The sequence below is a fragment of the Caretta caretta genome, chromosome 9, assembly GCF_965140235.1.
Source record: "Caretta caretta isolate rCarCar2 chromosome 9, rCarCar1.hap1, whole genome shotgun sequence".
NCBI classification, from domain to species: domain Eukaryota; kingdom Metazoa; phylum Chordata; order Testudines; family Cheloniidae; genus Caretta; species Caretta caretta.
The window spans coordinates 15,227,220-15,243,617 of NC_134214.1; the positions used below are offsets into that span (position 1 = coordinate 15,227,220).

Here is a 16,398-nt window from a genome sequence, read left to right on the forward strand (position 1 = left end):
TAAAATAAAGGAAGAGTCTAACCCACCTTATCCCACATTATTTTGCTTATTTTCTTTCCTCCTTGTTTCCCTCCTCGTTTCTTACTGTAGTGCAGCCTGATGAAAGCATTTCTTGTTAGTTACAGTCACTGACTTCCTTCCCAGAACCAGGAGGCAGGGAGACCTCTGCTGGCGAGAATGACAATTTGTGATGTCAGATTTTTCAGTATTGAAGGAAGAAAATGAATCTGGGGGGTTTTCTGCAAACAAGGAACGGAGAGTTTCCACTATGCATGTGCTATTTCCCCAGAGAAATATTACAAAGGAGCACTTCATAAATTGCAGCTAAGAAAGAGGCTTTGACATTTAACAGGATCAGTCAAAGCCCAACGGAAAGTCCATGCAGCTTATTATTTAATTTGACACCAATATATGTTGTCAGTCTGTATCCAAAAAAACCTAGCTGTTATTTCTATGCTCTACTCATTATTCTTTTATCACTCTCAAATGTTTGAGTGTCAAACAATAATTCATTCAGCTGAAGCAGTGTCAAAAACAGAAGGCAGCTTTAGTTACTAATATTTTTCACTAAAAGTAAACAGCATTATTGATAGTACAGGATTTGTCTTTATAGAGGGGATATTGAGTGTATCAGAAAAGGGAATACAGCCAAACTGAGGAAGTATCAGTTATGACTTACAGTGAGTATAGATATTGTTATTCTAAAAGTTATATCAGCGACCTGTTTTTAAGCCATTCATCCCAGTTACTCCATTTTTTCTCAAACAGTTCAGCTGTTAACCTAAACACGCAGTATGGGTTTCCATGCCTCTTGAGATTTGCATGACACGGATCTATGCAAGCCACTACTTGTTTGATATTGTGTCACAGAGCATCTGAGATCTTGCTGTGCTTAATGACCTGTTTTCCGAAGTGCTTCCTGTCATTTCTTTCCTTTAAATTTTGTCCTTTCCAAGTACATCTTCTCTGGTTTTTACTCTACATTTGCAAGGTCTTTGTTTCCTTACATAGTAGTTGCCATTTAAAAAGGTAGCATTTTTGTAACTAATTATATTAATCTCAATACAACACAGGAAAATATTGCTACTTACTACCAAAAGACAGGTTCTTTTAAAAAGGCAACCACTGCACAAGAAGAACTACTGACCTGGTGGTTAACACTCCTTTATTGCCCCGCTGGAGACTTATTTTTGTTTCCTAGTAATGGTCTCTCACTGCCTAAGCCATCTGGGACTCGGAGTACAACAGAACAGCACTCTCAGCCCTTGAGTGCTTTGTGTTGCTTCTCCATATGATAAAGGTTCACTGTTGGCAGGTTTCCTGGGAGTTCTATTCACTCCTCTGCAGCCAGTAAGATGTTAGCTACGTCATGAGCCACAGGGCTCCTTTTACTGCATTTGGTAGCTATTGCCATATCCGTGTATACACAGTCATCAAACCCTGATTGTGCTAATTTCACACCTCTCTCCTGTATTCAAAATTCTGTAGAAACCAAATTTTGTTTATCTGAAACTCTGATTATCTGGTGGTTTCAGATATCTCCAGAGACCTTAAAATAATCAGAGTTTCCCTTTATTCATGACCTGGGACAGATGTTTAAACCTGAACTATTATTTCTTTGTTCATGCTCCAAGTTAGCTAATTAGGTAAAAAAGGAACTGCCTCCAACCCTATTCCAATTTTATATATATATATATATATATATAATCTTCTTTCTGTTTAGAACCTCCAGAAAATGTAAGCGTACCATACCAGAAGAGGATAGTGGTTCACCTAGTCTGATACCTTGCCTCTGAGGGGCGGTATCAGGATTTTGGAAAGGAAGGTTATGAAATCAGAATAACATTAACACCAGAAAGACATAGGTTTGTTTATTAGAGACAATCTTGTAGAGCTATTAAAACTGCAAAAGAAGTATAACTAAATTTTCCATTTGAAGATTGAGACCCAGCTAACTGACAGTACAATGGGGCCCTGATTTGGACCTTTAGACACTATTATAGAATCATTCAAACCATAGAAATATAGAACTGGAAAGGACCTTGATAGGTCATTTAGTACAGTCCCCTGCACTGAGGCAGGACTCAGTATTATCTAGACCATCCCTGCCAAATGTTTGTCTAACCTGTTCTTAAAAATCTCCAATGAGAGAGATTCCACAACCTCCCTAGGTAATTTGTTCCAGTGTTTAACTACCCTTACAATTAAGAAGTTTTTCCTAATGTCTAACCTAAATCTCCCTTGCTGTAATTTAAGTCCATTGCTTCTTGTCCTGTTGTCAGTGGTTAAGGAGAACAATTTATCACCGTCCTCTTTATAACAACTTGTTACATTCTTATTCTCATGTTTCCCCTCAGTTTCCTCGTCTCCCCACTAAACACGTTGTTTTCAGTCTTTTCTTATAGGTCATGTTTTCTAGACCTTTAATAATTTTTGTTGCTCTCCTCTGGACTTTCTCCAATTGGGCCACATCTTTCCCAAAGTGTGGTGCCCAGACCTGCACACAACAATACTCCAGTTGAGGCCTTATCAGTGCTGAGGAGAGTGGAAGAATTACTTCTTGTGCCTCACTTACAACCCTCTTGCTAATAGAGCCCACAATGATGTTTACTTTTTTTCGCAATAGTATTAACTTTTTTACTCATATTTAGTTTGTGATCCACTCTAACCCCCAGATCCTTTTCTGCAGTATTTGTTCCTAGGCAGTCATTTCCCATTTTGCATTTGTGCAATTAGTCATTCCTTCCTAAGTGGAGTACTTGCATTTGTCCTTATTGAATTTCATCCTATTTATTTCAGACAGTTTGTCAAGATGATTTTGAATTCTAATCCTATTCTCCAAAGCTCTTGCAACTCCTCCTAGCTTGGTATCATCCACAAACTTTATAAGTGTACTCTCTATGCCATTATCCAAGTCATTTATTAAGGTATTGAATAGAACCAGATCTAGGACAGATCCTTGCCAGGCCTCACTCGATATATCATTCCAGCTTGGTTAGTGTGCTTTACAAACCAGTTGGGCACCCACCTTATAGTAGGTTCCTCAAAGCTATATTTCCCTAGTTTGTTTATGAGAAGGTCATGCGAGACAGTATCAAAAGCCTTACTAATGTCAAGATATATCAAATCTACTGCTTCCTCCCTATCCACTAGGTTTGCTACCCTGTCAAAGAAGGATAGTAGGTTGATTTGACATGATTTGTTCTTGACTGTTATTTATTACCTTATTTTCTTCTAGGTGCTTACAAATTGTTTGTTTGATTATTTGATCCATTATCTATCCAGGTTCCAAAGTTAAATTGACTGGTCTATAATTCCCAGGGTTGTCCTTATTTCCCTTTTCATAGATAGGTACTACATTTGCCATTTTCCAATTCTCTGGGAAATTTTCCCATACTCTCTGTGAGTTCTCAGAGATAATCACTAATGGCTCAGAGATCTCTTCAGCCAGTTCCTTACGTATTCTGGGATGTATTTCATTAGGTCCAACCTTGAAGACATCTAACTTGTCTGACAGGTTTCAGAGGAACAGCCGTGTTAGTCTGTATTCGCAAAAAGAAAAGGAGTACTTGTGGCACCTTAGAGACTAACCAATTTATTTGAGCATGAGCTTTCATGAGCTACAGCTCACTTCATCAGATGTTTACCGTGGAAACTGCAGCAGACTTTATATACACACAGAGAATATGAAACAATACCTCCTCCCACCCCACTGTCCTGCTGGTAATAGCTTATCTAAAATGATCAACAGGTGGGCCATTTCCAGCACAAATCCAGGTTTTCTCACCCTCCACCCCCCCACACAAATTCATTCTCCTGCTGGTGCTAGCCCATCCAAAGTGACAACTCTTTACATAATCAAGTCGGGCTATTTCCTGCATAGATCAAGGTTTTCTCACATCCCCCCCACCCCCATACACACACAAACTCACTCTCCTGCTGGTAATAGCTCATCTAAACTGACCACTCTCCAAGTTTAAATCCAAGTTAAACCAGAACATCGGGGGGGGGGGGGGGGTAGGAAAAAACAAGAGGAAACAGGCTACCTTGCATAATGACTTAGCCACTCCCAGTCTCTATTTAAGCCTAAATTAATAGTATCCAATTTGCAAATGAATTCCAATTCAGCAGTTTCTCGCTGGAGTCTGGATTTGAAGTTTTTTTGTTTTAAGATAGCGACCTTCATGTCTGTGATTGCGTGACCAGAGAGATTGAAGTGTTCTCCGACTGGTTTATGAATGTTATAATTCTTGACATCTGATTTGTGTCCATTTATTCTTTTACGTAGAGACTGTCCAGTTTGACCAATGTACATGGCAGAGGGGCATTGCTGGCACATGATGGCATATATCACATTGGTGGATGTGCAGGTGAACGAGCCTCTGATAGTGTGGCTGATGTGATTAGGCCCTGTGATGGTGTCCCCTGAATAGATATGTGGGCACAATTGGCAACGGGCTTTGTTGCAAGGATAAGTTCCTGGGTTAGTGGTTCTGTTGTGTGGTATGTGGTTGTTGGTGAGTATTTGCTTCAGGTTGTGGGGCTGTCTGTAGGCAAGGACTGGCCTGTCTCCCAAGACTTGTGAGAGTGTTGGGTCATCCTTTAGGATAGGTTGTAGATCCTTAATAATGCGTTGGAGGGGTTTTAGTTGGGGGCTGAAGGTGACCGCTAGTGGCGTTCTGTTATTTTCTTTGTTAGGCCTGTCCTGTAGTAGGTAACTTCTGGGAACTCTTCTGGCTCTATCAATCTGTTTCTTTACTTCTGCAGGTGGGTATTGTAGTTGTAAGAAAGCTTGACAGAGATCTTGTAGGTGTTTGTCTCTGTCTGAGGGGTTGGAGCAAATGCGGTTGTATCGCAGAGCTTGGCTGTAGACGATGGATCGTGTGGTGTGGTCAGGGTGAAAGCTGGAGGCATGCAGGTAGGAATAGCGGTCAGTAGGTTTCCGGTATAGGGTGGTGTTTATGTGGCCATTGTTTATTAGCACTGTAGTGTCCAGGAAGTGGATCTCTTTTGTGGACTGGACCAGGCTGAGGTTGGTGGTGGGATGGAAATTGTTGAAATCATGGTGGAATTCCTCAAGGGCTTCTTTTCCATGGGTCCAGATGATGAAGATGTCATCAATATAGCGCAAGTAGAGTAGGGGCTTTAGGGGACGAGAGCTGAGGAAGCGTTGTTCTAAATCAGCCATAAAAATGTTGGCATACTGTGGGGCCATGCGGGTACCCATAGCAGTGCCGCTGATCTGAAGGTATACATTGTCCCCAAATGTGAAATAGTTATGGGTAAGGACAAAGTCACAAAGTTCAGCCACCAGGTTAGCCGTGACATTATCGGGGATAGTGTTCTTGACGGCTTGTAGTCCATCTTTGTGTGGAATGTTGGTGTAGAGGGCTTCTACATCCATAGTAGCCAGGATGGTGTTATCAGGAAGGTCACCGATGGATTGAAGTTTCCTCAGGAAGTCAGTGGTGTCTCGAAGGTAGCTGGGAGTGCTGGTAGCGTAGGGCCTGAGGAGGGAGTCTACATAGCCAGACAATCCTGCTGTCAGGGTGCCAATGCCTGAGATGATGGGGCGCCCAGGATTTCCAGGTTTATGGATCTTGGGTAGTAGATAGAATATCCCAGGTCAGGGTTCCAGGGGTGTGTCTGTGCGGATTTGATCTTGTGCTTTTTCAGGAAGTTTCTTGAGCAAATGCTGTAGTTGCTTTTGGTAACTCTCAGTGGGATCATAGGGTAATGGCTTGTAGAAACTCGTGTTGGAGAGCTCCCGAGCAGCCTCTTGTTCATATTCCGACCTATTCATGATGACAACAGCACCTCCTTTGTCAGCCTTTTTGATTATGATGTCAGAGTTGTTTCTGAGGCTGTGGATGGCATTGCGTTCCGCATGGCTGAGGTTATGGGGCAAGTGATGCTGCTTTTCCACAATTTCAGCCCGTGCACGTCGGCGGAAGCACTCTATGTAGAAGTCCAGAACGCCACTAGCGGTCACCTTCAGCCCCCAACTAAAACCCCTCCAACGCATTATTAAGGATCTACAACCTATCCTAAAGGATGACCCAACACTCTCACAAGTCTTGGGAGACAGGCCAGTCCTTGCCTACAGACAGCCCCGCAACCTGAAGCAAATACTCACCAACAACCACATACCACACAACAGAACCACTAACCCAGGAACTTATCCTTGCAACAAAGCCCGTTGCCAATTGTGCCCACATATCTATTCAGGGGACACCATCACAGGGCCTAATCACATCAGCCACACTATCAGAGGCTCGTTCACCTGCACATCCACCAATGTGATATATGCCATCATGTGCCAGCAATGCCCCTCTGCCATGTACATTGGTCAAACTGGACAGTCTCTACGTAAAAGAATAAATGGACACAAATCAGATGTCAAGAATTATAACATTCATAAACCAGTCGGAGAACACTTCAATCTCTCTGGTCACGCAATCACAGACATGAAGGTCGCTATCTTAAAACAAAAAAACTTCAAATCCAGACTCCAGCGAGAAACTGCTGAATTGGAATTCATTTGCAAATTGGATACTATTAATTTAGGCTTAAATAGAGACTGGGAGTGGCTAAGTCATTATGCAAGGTAGCCTGTTTCCTCTTGTTTTTTCCTACCCCCCCCCCCCCCCCGATGTTCTGGTTTAACTTGGATTTAAACTTGGAGAGTGGTCAGTTTAGATGAGCTATTACCAGCAGGAGAGTGAGTTTGTGTGTGTATGGGGGTGGGGGGGATGTGAGAAAACCTTGATCTATGCAGGAAATAGCCCGACTTGATTATGTAAAGAGTTGTCACTTTGGATGGGCTAGCACCAGCAGGAGAATGAATTTGTGTGGGGGGTGGAGGGTGAGAAAACCTGGATTTGTGCTGGAAATGGCCCACCTGTTGATCATTTTAGATAAGCTATTACCAGCAGGACAGTGGGGTGGGAGGAGGTATTGTTTCATATTCTCTGTGTGTATATAAAGTCTGCTGCAGTTTCCACGGTAAACATCTGATGAAGTGAGCTGTAGCTCACGAAAGCTCATGCTCAAATAAATTGGTTAGTCTCTAAGGTGCCACAAGTACTCCTTTTCTTTTAACTTATCTGAGTAATTCTTAACTTGTTCTTTTCATATTTTAGTCTCAGATTCTAACTCATTTATACTGATGTTCACTATGTTAGTCATCTAATCGCTGCTAACTTTTTTGATGGAAATTGGAACAAAAAGGGCATTTAACACTTCAGCTGTTGCTGCGTTTTCTGTTATTGTCATTGAGTAGTGGACTTACCCTATCCTTGATCTTCCTCTTGCTTCTCAAGGACTTGTAAAATGTTTTCTTGTTACCTTTAATGTCCGTAGCTCATTTAATCTTGCTTTTTGCCTTGGTCTTTCTAATTTTATCCCTATATGCTTGCGTTATTTTTTGTATATATTCATCCTTTGTAATTTGACATCGTTGCCACTTTTTGTATGACTCTTTTTTGAGTTTCAGGTTGTCAAAGATCTCCTGGTTAAGGCAAGGTTGTCTCTTACCATACATCTTATCTTTTATATGCATTGGGATATTTGCTCTTGTGCCCCATTAATGATTTTTTTTTAAACTGCAAACTTTCTTGAACTCTTTTTTTCCCTTAGACTCGCTTCCCATGAGATCTTGCCTATCAGTTCTCTGAGCTTGTTAAAGTCTGCCTTCTTGAAGTCCATTGTCTTTCTTCTGTTGTTTTCCCTCCTACCATTCCTTAGAAGCATTAGCTCTATAATTTCATGATCACTTTCACCCAAGCTGCCTTCCACTTTCAAATTCTCAACCAGTTCCTCCCTGTTTGTCAGAATCAAATCTAGCACAGCATCTCCCCTAGTTGCTTTCTCCACCTTCTGTAATAAAATGTTGTCTCTGATGCATTCCAAGAACTTGTTGGATAATCTGTGCCCTGCTGTGTTATTTTCCCAATGGATGCCTGGGCAGTTGAAATACCACATCACTACCAAGTCCTTTGATTTGGATGGTTTTGTTAGTTGTTCAAAAAATCATCATCCACTTCTTCTTCCTGGTTAGATGGTCTATAGGAGACACCTACCATGATATCACCCTTGTTTTTTTACCCCTTTTATCCATACCTAGAGACTTTCAACAGGTCTGCGTCCCACTTCTATCTCAACCTCAGTGCAAGTGTATACATCTTTGATATACAAAGCAACACCTCCTCCCTTTTTTCCCTGCCTGTCCTTCCTTAGTAAACTGTACCTTCTATGTCAATAATCCAGTCCTGTGAATTATCCCACCAAGTTTTGTTGATGCCAATTATGTTGTAATTGTGATTATGCACTAATATTTCTAGTTTTTCCTGCTAATTCCTCATACTTATTGCATTAGTATACAGACATCTAAGATGTTCATTAGATTTCCCCTCTATATTCCCGCTTGTCTCTCCTTTGTCCCTGATGTGATTGCCCATATTTCCCGCAGATTCTGACCTGTCATCTAGCTCTCCATGTTTTAGATTTACCTTTGAGTTTTATCTCCTGCCTCTGTTGAACTTCATTTAAAGACCACCTCACTGGGTCAGTCAGTCTGTATCTGAAGATACTCTGCCCCTTCCTTGATAGGTGGACCCCATCTCTGCTCAGCAGTTCTTCTTCTTGGAACAGCATCCCTTGGTGGAGGAAGCTAAAGCCCTCCTGGTGACATCATCCGCATAGCCATGCATTCACCTCCAAGATGTGTCTGTCTCTGCTTGGGCCTACCCTTGACCAGAAGGATCATGAGAACACCACCTGAGCCCCCAACTCCTTCATCTTCACTCCCAGGGCACTGTAATCACTTCTGATCTGCTTGCAGTATCATTAGTCCCCACATGGATGAGCAGCATGGGGTAATAGAGGGTCAGATGATCCTAGGCAATCTTTTTGTAATCTCTCATGTATGGGCCCTGTCATAAATATAAAGGGAAGGGTAAACCCCTTTGAAATCCCTCCTGGCCAGGGGAAAGCTCCTCTCACCTGTAAAGGGTTAAGAAGCTAAAGGTAACCTCGCTGGCACCTGACCAAAATGACCAATGAGGAGACAAGATACTTTCAAAAGCTGGGAGGAGGGAGAGGAACAAAGGGTCTGTGTCCGTCTGGGTGCTGCTCTTGCCAGAGACAGAACAGGAATGGAGTCTTAGAACTTTTAGTAAGTAATCTAGCTAGGTATGTGTTAGATTATGATTTCTTTAAATGGCTGAGAAAAGAATTGTGCTGAATAGAATAACTATTTCTGTCTGTATATCTTTTTTGTAACTTAAGGTTTTGCCTAGAGGGGTTCTCTATGTTTTGAATCTAATTACCCTGTAAGATATCTACCATCCTGATTTTACAGGGGGGATTTCTTTATTTCTATTTACTTCTATTTTTTATTAAAAGTCTTCTTGTAAAAACTGAATGCTTTTTCATTGTTCTCAGATCCAAGGGTTGGGTCTGTGGTCACCTATGCAAATTGGTGAGGCTTTTTATCCAACATTTCCCAGGAAAGGGGGGGTGCAAGTGTTGGGAGGATTGTTCATTGTTCTTAAGATCCAAGGGTCTGGGTCTGTAGTCACCTAGGCAAATTGGTGAGGCTTTTTACCAAACCTTGTCCAGGAAGTGGGGTGCAAGGTTTTGGGAAGTATTTTGGGGGGAAAGACGTGTCCAAACAGCTCTTCCCCAGTAACCAGTATTAGTTTGGTGGTGGTAGCGGCCATTCCAAGGATAACGGGTGTAATATTTTGTACCTTGGGGAAGTTTTGACCTAAGCTGGTAAAGATAAGCTTAGGGGGTTTTTTCATGCAGGTCCCCACATCTGTACCCTAGAGTTCAGAGTGGGGGAGGAACCTTGACAGGCCCCTAGCAGGCAGCACACCTCCTGGGATACCAGGTCAGGCCAGCAGATGGATGCCTCCTTCTCCCTTAGAAGGGAGTCACCAACCACCACCACCCGTCATTTCCTCTTGGGAGTGGTGGCAGTGATCCTTCCAGCCTTGGGGAGTCAGGAGCAGCGAAAGCTTCTTAAATGTGGGGGGCTTCCCGCTCCCCCCATGCCACTCCTTTCCCCCCGAACTCCTGCTCTCACACCGCTCCTTCTCCCTAAGCCCCCACCCTCACAGCACCCCTTTTCCCTGAGGCCACACCCCCACGCTGCCTCTTGCCCCAAGCCCCCCATCCCCTGCTCACTCTTCTATGCCCCCTCCTCCCTGTCGCTTGCCCTTACAGCCAGTAAAAAGTGGTGGAGCCATGGTCCCCTGGCTCCCCCTGTTCCAGCGCACCTGTTGGGGGTACATGCCCTCTCCTCCTCTACCCTTGGGGAAGATTCCTCATCCTATTTCTCACGTGATTGTAATAGTACTAGTAATAATAGATGCTCTGGGCCAGTGGAGATCACTGAGTACACCTCAGGTGGGGAGCAAAACTTACTTTCTGCCACTTATCTGCCTTCTATACCTTCTCCCAATCCTGGCAGTTCAGGCCAGTTCAACACCTAGCACAATTTAGAATAGCCTGAGGGCTGCTCTAACTTGCACAGAGTTGTGATGGCCTCCTGTGGCCTTTTGCACCAACAAGGCCACGCTCCCTGCTGCTCCTGACATTTCTCTACATTAGAGGACCATAGGGGATGGTACAGAGGTGTCCACATCTCAAGAGGAGAATCCCGCCGCACCTGGGAAATCCTCATCTGATCTTTAAGGCATCCTTAAGTCTTCTCTTAGTTGCCCAAGTGGCACCAAGAGGACTTTAGCAGGTCTGAAGATCTGACTGTGTGTCTTACTATTGCCAGAATTTATGAAGGGAAATGATTTTCCAGTAATAATGGTAGGGTTTTTTGTCCTTTTTAGAAATCTAACACTTTGGTGCATTCCATACAATTGTGCATGTTTATCATAATTACACCTTCCAGTTCTCATCACAGACCCTTCATGCTGTTCTGGCCATATGCTTTCTATTAGAATCAGCAGTACTCATGTATCTACAACTTTCTTTGATTCTTTTAATATGTATCCTTTAAGATTAAGACAGACTTCAGGGTCTGTTGTGGTGTTCTTCAGTTCTATATAAATATCTTATTGTTTTACACCACGAGTGGCCAGATTGAGCAGATATAGCAAGAATTTTTGAATCTAGCCTTACTACCTTAACACAAGCTGGGTTTGGCTTCGTTGTGGTGGCCCTTAATAGGGCACAGGTGTTTAACTAGTGACTGCTTTCAAAACTTCATTTGGATATAACAAAAGACTTCTCGTTTTGGAAGAGCCATTTTAAATGTCAAGCAGATCCTTGAACAATTGCCTGTGCAATGTCCCACTCTTGGATGCATGTGCTCCCAAGAAGATTAAAACTTTGCCATGCAAAGTGATGCTCCTGGATGGCATCGAATACAGCTGTGACCTAGAGAAAGCCTAGCTGTGGCGGTGCTCAAAGTGCAAGTACATGAGAAGCTGCAACCTCAGTAGCTCTCATTTCCTTTACTGTTCACGTGAGGGGCTTCAGAACCAGCAGCTCCTTTCCCTATTCTCGGTCAGGCTTTAGGTGAGTTGTCAGGGGTTTGTGGAGTTGGTTGTAGGTTTTGGTAAGCAGTGCTTAGTTCAGTCCAAGCTTGACACCAGTACAGACTTCAGACTGGATGGCAAAGGGTAGCACTACATCAGAGCAGATCGCGGCAAGGATAGGAAAAAGCTATGTGCCACCATGCCAAGCCACATGGCCTCCGAATTGTTCCTTTCTTTGTGGGCAAATAGCTGAAGGAAGAATTTGTGACGCATTTCTCATTGGGGCAACAAAAGAAATTCTCAAGAGAGAGTGAGGGAAAAGACTAATTTCTAATGGGTAAAGAAGGGTAGTCTCTGTGGTCCATTGCTAAAAATAGAGGGTAAGAATGGAAACTGCCTGACAACGTCTTGGTGGTCATTGCTGGTCCTGCTATTAAACTTAGTACCTTCCATCTGAGTTCTCAAACATTTTGGCTATTAATAAATTAAGCCCCCAGTACTCCTATAACACAAGAAGTGTTATTTAATTTACAGGTGAAGAAGCAAAGACAGAGACTAAGGCCAATGTTTTCAAATGCAGCCACTAACTTTGGGTTTGTCAGGTTTGGGAATGATATTTCAGCGGTGCTAAGCCCCTGGTACTGCCTCTGACTTCAGCTGGAGTTGTGGATGTGCAGCTCCTCTGAAATTCGGGCCATATTTAAGGTGTCTCAAGCTGAGCACCATGCTTTTGCCATTTGGGTCTGATTTACTCAGTGTCATCCAAGGAAACTATGGCAGAGCTGGGAACAGAACCCAGATCCTAATCCCAGTCCCGTTGCTTTAACCAGAAAACCTAAAAAAAAAAAAACTTTGAAGACAAGAGGTCGCTTTCCATGTAGGATGGTTCACTGGTAAAGCCTATTTATTTGAACTGGCTTCCTAATAAACTGCCAGCAACTACTTGTTCTCTTTCAGTCCAGATTATCCATGCACGTTTGGTGCCACCTGAGCAATATGAGTAATGAGGAGTGTATTGATAGCCTTAGAAATTACAAGTTTGTACAGGTCTGTATTTTATACAATGATGCCATGTCACTGAAGGTGTCAGAAACAGGGAGATGATGATATGAACTGGAGTCATATTACACAGTATTGTCTTGAAAACACTGTTTATCTGACCATAGTTATAAAGCTAGAATTTGTCCTGTCCCTGCGTAGCTGCTTTAAGGGAGGAAGTGTGCCAAAAGGAGCTTTCTCCCCTTCTTGTGTCTCTCTCTGCCTTCCTCCTCCCCCGCCCCCATGTAGGGACAGAGGACAAGTACATTCTTTGTGCTCAGGGGAGTGTAGGGACAGGTTAGGCACCTAATTCCCATTGACATCCAGGGGAATTAGTCACTTAACTCACTTTGACACTTTTGAAAACCTATCAACATCTATCAGCATCTTTAGGCACCTAAATACCCTTGAAAATCTAGCCCTTGGAAGCCTAAGTCCCACTGGCTTTAAATAACAGGTAGGCTTCTAAGAACCAAGGGCTTTTTTGAAAATGGGACTCAGGCTCATAAATCACTGAGGCACTTTTGAAAATGTTACTTCAGATCCTCTGCTGGTGACCCATATTCATTTCCTTCTCTTTTTGGCTCCTTCATTAGAGCTATAACTTTATTTCTGCAGATGACTCATGATTCCATATGCTTTGCTCTGATTTCTTTCTTCATTGCTTTATGTTTGAAAGGATTTTAGCAAAGAGGACAATGCTGTCTTCAAATCTAAGGCAATTTGGGAAGCTGTCTGTCAGTCGGGTGGCCTTCTTCTTCCTTTTATAATAAACAAACAAATGACTGATAATACTTTACACAGTTATAAAGGGCTTTCCTTCTGAAAATCTCAGAGAGCATTTCAAACATTAATGAATTAATACAACACCTTTGGGAAGAAGGTGTCCCCATTTTGGAAACAGAGATGTTAAAGTGATTTTCCCAAGGTCATAAAGGAATTCTGATGACCTGGGAAACAGAACCTGGATTTCCTAACTGTGAGGCTTTTGGTATAACCACAAGATTGTCCTTCCTCTCATTTATAATTTCTGAAAACCTTCTCCAGGCAACAGTTAAAAGCATTTAGATGAAATAGAGTTTCTTATGAGTAAATCCATGTTTCAGCTTGATCTTCTAATTTTCCATAATTGGTTCTTGTATAGTGTGTGTCTACTATCACCTCTTCTTCTAGTGCTTCCAATTTTCCATCCTTTTCTACCTTTGCAAAATCTACGATGTGCATTAGGCTGTTAAAAAAATAACCCAAGTTATTAACATTTAGAAATTAGCGACAGGTCAAGCAGAGTATCTTTTATATTGTATATTGAATGGGATGGACCAAACGGCAGGTTGATATAATACTAAATATGGATTAACACCAGAGACAGTAAAGACTCTAAGGGAGCCATAGCTTGTGAGTTAGTCAATTTTACACTTAAAATTAGAGAGAGAATAAAATGTACACAACTCTACATTATACTGAAACATTGTATTTTTATTAAGGGTTGATGATGACAATACATGTCATGAGAGTGGAACTCAATGGCTTTATAAATGTCACCTGCACTCCCAAGATAAACAGAGCGCTATAACACGCACACCAGATTATGGGGTATCATTTATTTTCCATTTCCATCTGGGTTTTGGGAAGAGCAGAAAGTACAGGCCCCTTGAAATAGAGGTCCCTTGTGTATAGTAATTGACATTCATTTAAAGCAGAGTGAGACACCGTCTTCTGTATTGCTACCGTGATTTGTATTACAGTAACACCAGAACTGAGATTGCGGTGCTGTAAAACCACAGAGTAAGAGCAAGTTCCTTCTGCAAAGAGCTTACATGCTAGAGTTAGGATAGGTAACAGGTAGGAGAAAGGAAGAATTAGTATATCCATTTTGCTGATGGGGAACTGAGGCACAGAGAGACTAAGGGCCAGATTTGTAAAGGTATTTCGGTGCTGAAAGGTGTAGATACGTTCCTAGTGGGATTTACGAAAGTGCTTAAGAAGGGGCAGAAATTTAGCAAGAACTGGAACAGATGCTATAAACTAAACATGGAGACATCAAATGTGTACATGGTTAGAACCCTGTTCATAAAAATGAGAACAAAATAATGGGGAAGAATAATAGGGAAAGGGTATCATCTGAAGTACAATGGTGTCTCAAGCACTGTACAAAGATTTAGTAAGAAATGGTCCTTGTTGTCTTACAAACTAAACAGGCAAGACAGTCAAGTATTATTGTTCCTACTTTACAGACAGAAAGCTGGGTCACAGAGAGATGAGGTGGCTTGTCTAAGGTCACACAGAAAGTCTGTGTCATGCACGAATCCACATCTGAGTCCCAGTACAGTGCTTGAACTACAAAACTACCCCGAAAACTGTTTGAAGCTGAGGCTGTCCATGTCATAGAAATGATAGGTGGATTTGGGGTTACATTTTCAACAGGATAGAGTCATCTGGATGATAGGCTCAGCGAGTGTTGCCTGGAGTGAGGATGGGGAAACAAACTCCTGGCATATGCCAACCGACCCATCTGGTCATATTTGGCCCATGGCAGAGCTGCTTGGCATCCCCACAGTGACACATTCATACTGCAGTGGACAGAATGAGGCCATGATGAGCATGACATTTTGGAGTAAGGATCTGCAAAATTTAATCTTTAAAATTGCAGCAGTTGTTGAGTAATAGGTCCAGATGCAATACCAGCTAGCAAATGTCTGCTTATTTCTGCATTCACCTAACATAAAGCCAGCTGAATGGATTATGGATCCTATCCGTGCACCTTCCCATTTCAGCAAAGCTTAGAAAATGGAAACATGTCAAACCTGGATAGATAACATTTCTTGGTATTGGAAAGAATCCATAGCTGCAGATAGCAGGCACAGTTCTTAAATAAATCTCTCCTCATCACACACATGCCTGGTGAGCTGGAACTAGAACTAAAGACTTTTAGCTCCTCTGGCCTTCTTCAGGCCTCGCCACTTTACTTGAAGAAGAACTGCTTTAGTTCATAATAAAAGTATCTTGTCTTTCTTTTGGGCTAGATGCTAGAGGGCAGCATCACTCACACACACACATACAATGCATTTCAATACTAACTATTGCCTTTACCAGAGCAGGTGGAAATATTACAGACCACCCTGCATATAAATTGTGAACAACAATACAAAATCGTTCTACAAATCTAGGCAAAATCCTTTCAGATCTCTTGCAGGGTTCTTATGTAGCTTCTCCCTTCCTCCTCAGCTATATGCTGGGGGTGAAATCCTGGCCCCACTAAAGTTAATGAGGGTTTTGCCATTGACTTCATGGTGGCCATGATTTCACCCTTTGTATCTACTGTTTCAGGGTTGTGAGAGTACTAAATGTGCTCAGTTAGATGCTGTTCTTTGTCCTACTGAAGTCACTGGGACTTGTGCCAGTGACTTGAATGAGGACTAGATATAGAGCCTTAGAGCTAAATCCAGCCCTCAGATGCATATCCATGGCTTCTACTGAAGTCATCTCTCCCACTGAAGTCAATGGAAGCTGCATGCATACGACTGAGCACAGATTTCGTTCCTAGGTCTATAAGACAGAATCACAATATGCAGCCCCCTAATACCAGGCCTGCTTTGAAATGTTTATTATTAAATCCTTGTAATTTTTGGTCAGATCTTGTTAAGAACATGATACTGTCTTAGAAAACAATCTGAAAGGGTATTACAACAGGATTGGGATTACTCGTTGCAATACACTTAACTGGGGGGAGATTTCAAATTCAATTTACAGTAATGTCAAAGTACAATTAATATATAGGCAATGATAAGGGAAACATGCAGACGTACACATTGATAGCACTACTTCAACAAATAAACTTTTGGTGCTAGTAATTAGGTAC

General features: G+C 42.2%; 1 protein-coding gene across 1 annotated transcript in view; it reads left to right on the top strand.

The window, feature by feature from the left end:
- Positions 1 to 16,398, top strand: part of SPATA16 (spermatogenesis associated 16) — a 116,564-nt gene that overhangs the window by 40,470 nt on the left and 59,696 nt on the right. The gene's annotated exons all lie outside the window — the stretch shown is intronic.